Below are 10,669 nucleotides of genomic sequence, written 5' to 3'. Positions count from 1 at the left end.
CCATAACAACACAAGAGCACACAATAGATAAAAGCTCAAGGTTAACCGCACCAAACTTGACCGCAGGAAATACGACTTCAGCAACAGAGTGGTCAATGTCTGGAATACTCTACCTGACTCTGTGGTTTCTTCCCCAAACCCCAAAAACTTTAATCTTAGACTGTCTACTATTGACCTCACCCCTTTCCTAAGAGGTCTGTAGGGGGCGTGCATAAGCGCACCAATGTGCCTACCATCACTGTCCTATTGTTTCATTGATTTTTCTTATATGTACCCATTTCATGTATTCATAACTATGTATATAATTATACCTATTATCGTGTAAACGATTGACAAATCAAAATAAATAAATAAATAAATTCAGAGTAGTCTATTCCCACTTCACCACCCCAGATAGCTAAGATAAAATTTTTAAAAAGTAAAAATAAAAATTTAGTTTAGTGTGTCTGCATGCATGATGCATTTTTCTCCTATGTACATATAAGCGTGGTGAGTTACTTCAATAAATAAAAGGCCTTTGTGAGAAATAAGATTGAGTATTAGACTGCAAATGGTATATACGTATATTGAACAGTATATACGTATTTTGAACAGTTCTCAAACACTTTGGGAGTAGTGGTGGATTCATGAATGAATAAATAACATAATTACATTCTTGCATTCAGATGCAAAATACTTTCTCAAATCTTGATTCAAATCTTTCAATGAAATTTTGAATTAGGAATAAGGTCCACAATGTTATGAATGGCTTCTGCAAGCTAGAATTTTCAAGTACTATTGCATCGCAAACAAAACAGTTATCTAGGCCAACTAGGCAATACATCTTTGCATACAACAATGAACATCCACACTTTAGTAGATGTACTGAATGAAATACAAATACTGTTTCCAGAAATCTGGGGCACTTTTGTGCTATATCTTCTAGCTCTTCTCATGATTATAAAAGTAGCATGGAAAAATATGAAAAAGTGTTTCTAATTTCATAATATTGACTATATATTTGAATATTTGGATAACTGCTGGTACATTTTTTTTAGCCTTTCAGTTTAAAATCCAGTTGTAATGTTAAGTCTCATTTCTACATAGTTTTTCTCTGTAGAAGTTCAAAGCCATTAAATAATATAGTTCAATGATGTTTTGTATTATATATTGTTAATTTGATCTATTTGTTAAAGTATTGTTTTTATTCTATCCCTCACACATCTATCCTGATTATCTATAAAAGATTAATATTGCTTTCTCCATGTTTGAATTTTCTAAAAAAAATACAAAGTTTCTTCTATCCTGTTTATGCAGAATTATGTTAATTCATTTGTTCTGTTTTTTTAATATATTTTTTCTTGTTTTTTACAAACATATCATTGGTGAACAGTGTGGCATTGGAGTGTCTTACATTTTAAGACAAATATTACAATATTCTTCATAAAGTTGACAATTTTATAAAATTTTAATATTAATACACACATTTTGTTGAGTTATAATCTTTCATTCTTTGATTATTCACTATTTCAGTATGTTATTTTTGTGTCAATCTCCATATTCTAAATATCCCTATTTTTAGTCCAAATAAAATATTACTCATATTTGTAGTGTTTTACAGACTTATATATTTCTAATAATAATTCACAAATTTATATTGAGTTATAATCTTCCATTATTTATCCCCTTTCTGATTTTTAATTATGCCACTATTATATTTAAAAACTATCCCATTTCTAATCACATTTTACAACTTATTTAATACAAATAAAATAACATTCATCATATTTACATTTGGCAAGTTATATAATTCTAATATTAGTAGTTGTTTTTATTAAATTATAAACTTTCATTATTTTATTCAATATTCCAATGTTATTTTTATGTCAATCGAATTCTACATATCATGCCTTTTCCTAGAAATAGTATGTTAATATTCATATTTATTACATTCAACAATGTTATATAGTTTATGTTTATGTTTAATTATGTTCTTCAATTATTTGATTATTCCATATAACATATTCAAAATTACCCTCATTAAAATTCTAAATTCACTTGTTGTTATTAACTCACCTAATAATGTACAAATATCTTTTCCATTAATCCCCTTTCTCTGACTTCTAGCCCTTCTTTCTTACCCATCATCTCTCACTCACATTAGAGTTTTAATTATTCGCTTCTTAACTTGTCTTAATTTGACAGAAAGACAGAAAAAAGAGTTTAGAAGAAATAAATGGGATTGCCGATGGTAAAAAAAACCCTAAATATTTGGGAATTTGGCTATCGGGGAGATGTCCGTCTATAAAGGAGGACAATTATAAGAAATTATTTCAACAGATAAAGAAGGACCTGACAAATTGGGGTAAATTACAACTATCTTTATTAGGACAGATAGCAGCGATAAAAATGAATATTCTATCGAAATTGCTATATTATTTTCAGACAATTCCTATAAAATTAGATAAGAGATTTTTCCAGGAGTTAAACAAGATAGTTATAAATTTATATGGCTGGGTAAAAAAGCACAAATAACCCTAAAATACTACAAGATAGTAGAAGTAGAGGTGGCCTTGGACTCCCAAAATGGGAACTGTGTTACCAAGTAGCAGTACTATTATGGGTGAAGGAGTGGATAAATTTGAAAAATAAAAGAATTTTGGCAATTGAGGGCCACGACCTCCAAGCAGGGTGGCCTTCCTAAGGGACAAAAAAAAAAAAAAGACACATTCATACTTCCATACTTCCACATTTGTTAAGAGAATCACTACTGCAAACTTGGGAAAATGTTAAAAAAAACATTATATGAAGATACCAAAATGGGTTTCACCAATGGAAGCAATATTTCACCCAAATATGAGGGATACAAGGAAAAAGGTCAGATATGAAGAACTATTAGATAATCAGGGGAAGTTAAAAACGATTGATAAATTAAAAGAACAGGATATAATTATAGATTGGTGGTCATACTTACAAATCCAGGCAAAATTTAGGAAAGAGTTAGAAGAACAAGGGATAGAAAAGGACTTACAAGTGGACCAAATTTTGACAGGCAAGGAGATAAAATTTATAACAAGAATGTATAACTATTTGTTGGAAGTGGAATTAGAAGAGGAAATAGTAAAGGGATCAAGGATTGCCCGGTAAAAAATGTAGGGCATAATATAAATGTAGAGGATTGGGGAAAATGTGGATTGATAACTGTAAATTGACATAGTCAACAGCATTTAAAGAAAATCAATATAAAATGTTTTGTAGGTGGCACCTAGCCCCAGCAAGACTGGCCAAAATGTATCCAAACACAAAAGTAGTATGTTGGAAGTGTAAACACAAAGAAGGAACATTCTTCCATATGTGGTGGAAGTGTCCAGAGGTTAAAAAATATTGGATAAGGGTACAAAGATGTTTATTAGAAATTACAGATAACAAATTAGAACTCGAACTGGAAATATTCTTATTAGGAATAATTAACGGAAAATTGAGCAAAGGTCACCTGATACATCATTATACATATCATAACTGCGGCGAGAATAACCTTCGCACAGGGATGGAAGAAGGAAAAGATACCAATAATGGATTGTGTGGAACTGGATAAATTCACAATGGAATTAAGAGGCAAAGATGATTCGGACTATTATGTGGTTTGGGATATGTGGTACAAATGGATGGAGGATAGAAGTAAGAGTTGATGTTTATGTATAAAAGGAGATGTATGTATTAATAACAACACGAACACTGTTAATATGAATAGAGATTTGTATTTTTGTTTTTTTTAAATAAAATAATTTTAAAAAAAGACAAATTAGAGAATGGTTGAAAGACTTCTTTGGTATCTGCAGACAGCTATTAGTCTGCACAGACAATACAAACATACTGTTGAAATTGTAGTCATCTCATTTTCAATGGAAAATCCACTGGAACACTATTAACAAATGACCATCCAGCTTCTGTTTAAAGCTCTCCAATGAAGGGCAACTGATTCGTCCATGCGTCCTGTTTCACTAGCTGAAAGCTTAAGAAATTAGGAAGTTCTCCATGAAATCTAGACTGAACCAACTGATTCTTTGTATTTTTAACCTAGTGGTTCTAGACCTGCCTTCTAGGGCAATGCAGAGTAATGCCATATGCTCTTATATTGCTTATTTTTTTTCTGTTGGCTAAACATAACAAGATTCTTTAATTGTTTTCCACAGGACTTTAGCTCCAGATTACTAAGATTTTCAAGTAGCCTTCTTCTGAACTCCAATTTATCGCAATTCTTTTTAAAATTATGGTGACCAGAATTGGATACAATGTTCCAGGTTGGGTCTGACCAGGTCATAAGAGAGCGGACCAGTTATTTTGCATGATTAGACATATCTTCTAACTCAGTGTCACCTCCAAACTGGATAAGTATCTGAATTCCTTCATCTTGGTCATTGATCAAAAAGATAAATAGCATTCTATTTGATGCTTCCCTCTAAATTAAAATGAAGTCATTAATGAGTACCCTTTGGGTGTAATCATTAAACTAACTATGAGTTCATCCAACTGGTATTTTTTTCTAATATAATGATGATGTACCTTTCCCTACTTGTGTCTAATCATAGTTCAAATATGTTCTGGAAACATCTTCTCTTTTCCACCAAAATTCAATTTTCTCCCATGGCCAATGGGATCCAGCAGTAGAAATAAAGTGAATCAAATCTGTTACAATTACATCACAATCAAAGCCAGATAAACTGTAGCATGTAGAAGCAAATACCATATACTGACTATTTCCAGTTCTGGACTGCCTATTTTTTTCCCCTAAAAACAGGATAAAGCAGAGCAAGAGTAGAGGTTTTTTTATATTTGTTTAGGAATGGTAGTGCTGCAGTGCAGGTGGATATCACCCTGCCTTATCCTCCACAATATGGAGATAGTGGACAATTTATATATGAGATACTACTAGACTGTTTAGCTGTCAATAATGTCAGTACTGTTTTAACGTTCATCTTTTACTGAATTAATGCAAAGCTGAAATAACTAGAAATATACTTATAGGTTATATGTTATGTTCCTACTTATACTTGTTTTCTCATACATGCTTGACAAACTAAATAAACAAACAAACAAATAAATAAATGTATTAGTAGAACAAGTCCAACCCTAATTTCTATTGCTTCCCACTGGAAATGCTTACATGAAACAGGAAAGGGGGAAAGAAATTCTAACTAAAAGTGCTGCGACTGAGTTCTCTCCCTTCGTTTTAGCTTTATTTAGCTTAGGATACAAAAGAATGAGGTGTAGGTGGACGGACACAGAAAAATGCTTAGAAACATCAGTTTCAAAGTGAAGCCTATCCTGTTTCAGTACTTTAACAAGCACATGTTTTCCCAACTTGCTGGGGCTATGCTGAAAAGTAAAAGTTGCCAAACTAGAAAAATCAGCCTATCTCTGCCATGAGCCATTCAGTGGCAACTCAGGGCAGAAAAGAAAGTACATAAAATACAGGGCAGAAAATGATATACATAAAAATGTATTCTCTACGACATATCTCTGCTGAACCTTTGTTTTTCCCCTAGGAATATTTTTCACCTGTTAACAGCTGAGCTGCTTGTGTTTTCACATGTTTCTTCTCTGAGTGCTATGTGACTGCCCATGCAGAGAAGTTGCAATGGATACAATGGACACAAAACACACAAGATTTAGCCATTATTAGAATAGTTTTTTTTCCTTAGTGTATGCTAAGATTAAAATGCCATTATACGTTCTTTGCGATAGAAGACAACCAAGAAAACAAGACAGATAAGGAAAAGGAGGGAGAGGAGGGGAGAGGGGAGGAGGATGACTGTACATTATTTTCCATTGTTCTGGCTTCTAATTGTCGCAGAATGGAATCATGCTATGCCATTCTGTTCTTGGTATCAGAGCATGAGTGTGATACACTGGAAATGCTTCATATTCTGAAATGGATAATGGTTATACTCGATTTCTTTCTCCTCTTGATTTTTAGCATTTTGATAAGCAAGTGCCACTTCACCCTTCAGGATTTCTGTTGACATTTAGCACAGTGGGGTAGTTTTAACAATGGATGCATTCTTCTGGGAGCAAATGGTAAATGAAAGCAAATGCATATCCACTGCAGTGTCCTGAACCTTGCATCTGCAAAAAAAAAGTTGTTGTTAGCTATAGAGAACTGACAAAACAGTGAACTTTCAAAATAAAAGGAGTAGCTTTAACTGAAAGCATGTTTAGATGGCTCCGCTACTGAAATGGATATACTAATTTTCTCCTGATCTGGCGTTTATATTAATTTTAATAATTTATTTTTTAACACTGATTTTTTAATATAATTACTGTTTTTATATAAGGCTTGATTTATTGGATTATTTTATGCCCACCTGAGTCACCTTTGGTAAGGTGGACGGCCATAAAAATATGCTTAATAAATATGTAACTCTATTAAATGATATTGAAAACATATACTGTAATATTTCATTGTTATCTTTCCCACACTGTGAAGTTAAGAAAACATTGATTTGATGAATGCAAAGTGATTGAATAAATGAGGTTGAAGTTTTCAACACATCATAAAGTCAGGTATCTAAACTATTTGAAATTTGGAAGCATCTGAGAAGAGTTCTTTTGTTATGACAATGTTTTTAATGATAATTGGGAGAGAGAAATGAAGTATGTACAATATCAAACCTGCATGATTTTAATATGGATCTTGTTGTAAGTAATTTGATACATCAGTTTCTCTTTAAAGTGACAAAAGACTCTGTTATTTTAGTGACAAGATAAAATTACAGTTATATGTAGATGGAAATTGCAGGATCCATTTGCAGATGCATTTCACAAGACAAGAAAAGGACCCTACTCAAAAGTTCACATAAGTCTAATATACATCCATGTATATTCTGTGCACTTCTGCGCATGAAAGAGTTATAACTATATAATATTTGGACTGCAATCCTGAACTGAATTCCTGGAAAATTTATCTTTTTAACTCAATCAAATTTCCTTCTAAATGACATGTATACAACTTCACTGGAAAATATAAATGTCTTGATTTATTCAGGAGGTAATTATAAATATAACCAAGGTTATAAATAAAATTACAAAATGCTGCAGTTTAAATACTGAAATTCTAATTTTAGCGCAAATAAACTCCACTGAATAAACATTGTGCTGCATGGTATTTTACATCTGTCAGGTAAGGATACCAGACTAAAAAGAAATGGGACTCATCAACAATATAAATTATTCCTTCCATCTCAAAATAAAGAATTATTGCATTATTAACAGGCATATTTGGCACCTGTTCTACATTTTTTCAGCTTAGGTTAAGACTCATACATTTATTAATATAGTGTCAGAAAGAGAAAAAATGTTTAAAGATGTCAATGTGATATTGAAGCACATACATTTAGATTTTATTGATACATGGAAAATTCTTGATTTATGATGCAAGGGATTTTAACAAAAATGATTATTTACGTCACTAGATGGAATTTGCTCCAACCAATTTAAAATTCTGGATTTATTTGTTAGATTTATATTCTGTCTTTTGTTATACATGTACTCCATTTCAACTTATGAACTACTATTAATAACCTATTCAAAAGACTAAACAAGGTCAAAGTTTAATCTACTGTTCAATAACTGGATTATTTTCTTTACATATATTATTCTGTCCCTAAACTAATTATTGAAAATCCAATCAGCGTACTATCTTCAACATCTTTATATCAAAAGTCTGAGTCAAGTACTCACAATGTTATTCTTTTTCATATATATATATATATATATATATATATATATATATATATATATATATGTGTGTGTGTGTGTGTGTGTGTGTGTGTGTGTGTGTGTGTGTGTGTGTTACAAACTGAATTCTCTGAAATTGTTTTCATGCTATTGTTAACGCTAATCTGGTCTTGGGGAATACTTTTTTTAGGCCAGCCACTTGAACGTGGCTTGCCATTTAAACCAGCCCAAATTCAAGTTTACGTATTACAATTCTAAGGAGAGCAAGCAGTAGTTTCTCATTTGAAGGTTAGATAATACACTAAACAATAAATGCAAAAATCATGCTGCGAGTCTGCTCTTCTACAACATTGTTTCTCCAGCAGGTGGCATAACCTAGTTTACTTTGGGCAATCAATGCAGGTTTGACTTGATTAGTACTTGATTAGTATCTAGTTGGGAAACCACTAGGAAGTCTCACACCCCCAGATTAGATTTGGAAGGATAAAATAAAAATCTCAAGGAGAAGACAAATTATTTGCATTACTTTTTATAAACTATATGAACATGTCCATGTTATCAGCAGGTCTTAAATGTCATTGAATGAAATTCAATTTCATTGAATTTAGCTCATTTAAATTACCTTATACGTATTGTTTGTAAAACTATACGTTTTTTGCTGATATGTAATGCATTCCGGTTTCCTATTTCTTTAAAAAGTATATAAGTGACCATTGTAATACTGACTCCATCCTATCTTCCCCTAGTTTTTCTCTCAAGGAAAACAACATTAAGATAATTTTTATATCCCCTTTCAAGACACAATGTTTTCCAACGTATCGGGAATAAAAATTTCCCTGCTGTTATTTTAAAATTACCTGCTGTTTTTAAAGCTCAATACTGCATCTCATAATTTTTCTATTTGTTTCCCCACAAGTGGTTAAGAATCTTTTTTTGGAAAGCCATTACATTTTCAAATTTCTGTTACTGAGGAAGCTTAATGTTGCTTTCAGTTGCTTTCAACAGAGTCAGTGAATTTATGTCAAGGAAAACTGAACGTATTCCAATTCTTTTAGTGCTAGCTAGATCCCCATGTTGCAACTATAAACAATATTTAATGTTGCTGAGATGTCAACACTAATGGAAAAATATACTTGCAGCCATATATTGTTAGAAAATTCATAATCTCTAATTTTCTTCATGTGTATTGGAAAATTCTACATGGAAGAATCAGCCAATATCTATCAAACTCATGTTTTTTTTAAATGACACTAAATGTATGTATGTATTAATGATACATAAAAGCAATAATTATACATAATACCTTTGTTTAAAATTTAAAATATAACATCAGTTATTTTCAATGTGTTATTTGCATTTTTAAAACAAAAAATGGATTTGTCACTCACCATTAACAAAATTATTGTGGCACCATATAAGACCTCTGCCTTACAAAGTGAAAGATAAAAGTTTTCTCTATCCAGGTTTCCCCTTTCCAGTTGTGTCCAACTCTAGGGGGTGGTGCTCATCTCCATTTCTTAGTCAAGGACGCCAGTATTTTCTGAAGACATTCTGTGGCCAGCATGACTATATGCTGAGGGACATGGAATGCTTTTACCTTCCCACCAAAATGGTGCCTATTTATCTACTCATATTTGCATGTTTTCAAACTGCTAGTTAGGCAGGAGCTGGGACAAGTAATGGGAACTCACTCCATCATACAGCCCTCAGGTCTTGAACCCAAGCTGTCAGTTTTCCGCTGACAAGTTCCATATGTTTAACTGTTGAGCAATCAGGTCACCCTGCTTTACAAGATATTATGATCAAAAGTAATATATTCCTTATTTTTATTTTGTTTTTTCCATTATTGTTCTGCTTATTATGCTCCGGATAGGTATAAAGCAGACAGAGCAACTCCACAAAGCATCCATACAAAGTCTTTTTATTGGTTCATCAGGCATCCTTATCAACTCACATTTATGATGAGGTTCTTCTTTATGTCCAATCCTTTGCATATCTGCATTATGGTGTAGAAAGATAATAAAGTCTCATCCCCATGATGATTGAAGTGGCTGCATGGTAAAGGATTCAGGCAAGAGTGAGGGAGCCTCCCCCAACCCAACAAGGGTCAATTTAGTGACCAATCCGGATTACAGATGTGACCACATGACATGGACTACAATTCCCAGGATACCTTAACTACATTTACCATGATGCACTCCCTTAAGGGGACAGCTCTCAATTCCTAATTAACGATCTTAAATCCCATTAACTCTAAACTGTCTGGACAGCACACTCCCTGCCTGGAATTGTAAATTCCACTAACTAAAGTAACTGTAAAACTAAGATAAACAGTAAAGAATAATACTAACTGAATAGCAGATAACTATATAACTAAAATAAACAGTTAGTTATATAACTAAGAGAAACAGTAAACATTAATAAAGCATCAAACAAAACAAAGCATGCAAAGCTTGAGGTTTCAAGTTCAGGCTTTCTCCACAGCAACACTAGGTTGGTGACCTGTCAGGTGTAAAGCTTCTTGGTGCAAGTCTGCTGGTCACCTCTGTTTGCCTTTTAGAGTGGACAGGTACTCTTGGTGCCAATGGTGAAAGCCTGGTGGTAACTTCTGGCGGCCTTTTAGGGTTGGACCGGTACTTTTGCTTCCATGGTATCAGAGGGTGTCAGGAAGCTGTTGGAAAGGGTGTTGCGGAGGCATAGGCCCATGTACAGCATCTTAGTGGAAGTCTGGTGATTGCTGGCAGCTGTTTAGGGTGTGCTAGCGAAAGTCTACTGGTCGCCGGCAGCCTTTCAGGATGGAATGGCATTCTTGTTTTCAATGGTGCTAAAGGGCATCGGAAGGCTGTCAGAATGGATGGTGCTAAGGCATCTGCCTGGGTTGGGGCCTGCATCTGATCGACACTGACAATTCCTGAGATTCCGCAACCCAGGTTTGTCTTGAAGCCAAAGGGTG

At 33.2% G+C, this 10,669-nt stretch overlaps 1 long non-coding RNA gene across 1 annotated transcript in view; it reads right to left on the bottom strand.

Annotated features, from left to right (window-relative positions):
* Positions 1–3,723: 3,723 nt before the first annotated feature.
* Positions 3,724–10,669, bottom strand: part of LOC148125513 (uncharacterized) — a 13,550-nt gene continuing 6,604 nt past the window's right edge. The window contains exon 4 of the long non-coding RNA XR_015743983.1: positions 3,724–6,105. This is a non-coding gene — a long non-coding RNA (uncharacterized LOC148125513). The remainder of the gene's footprint in view (positions 6,106–10,669) is intronic.

The sequence above is a fragment of the Pseudonaja textilis genome, chromosome 5 (genome assembly GCF_049901715.1).
Source record: "Pseudonaja textilis isolate UNSWEBS1 chromosome 5, rPseTex1.2, whole genome shotgun sequence".
NCBI lineage: Eukaryota > Metazoa > Chordata > Lepidosauria > Squamata > Elapidae > Pseudonaja > Pseudonaja textilis.
This window is presented reverse-complemented; position numbering and strand designations above follow the sequence as displayed.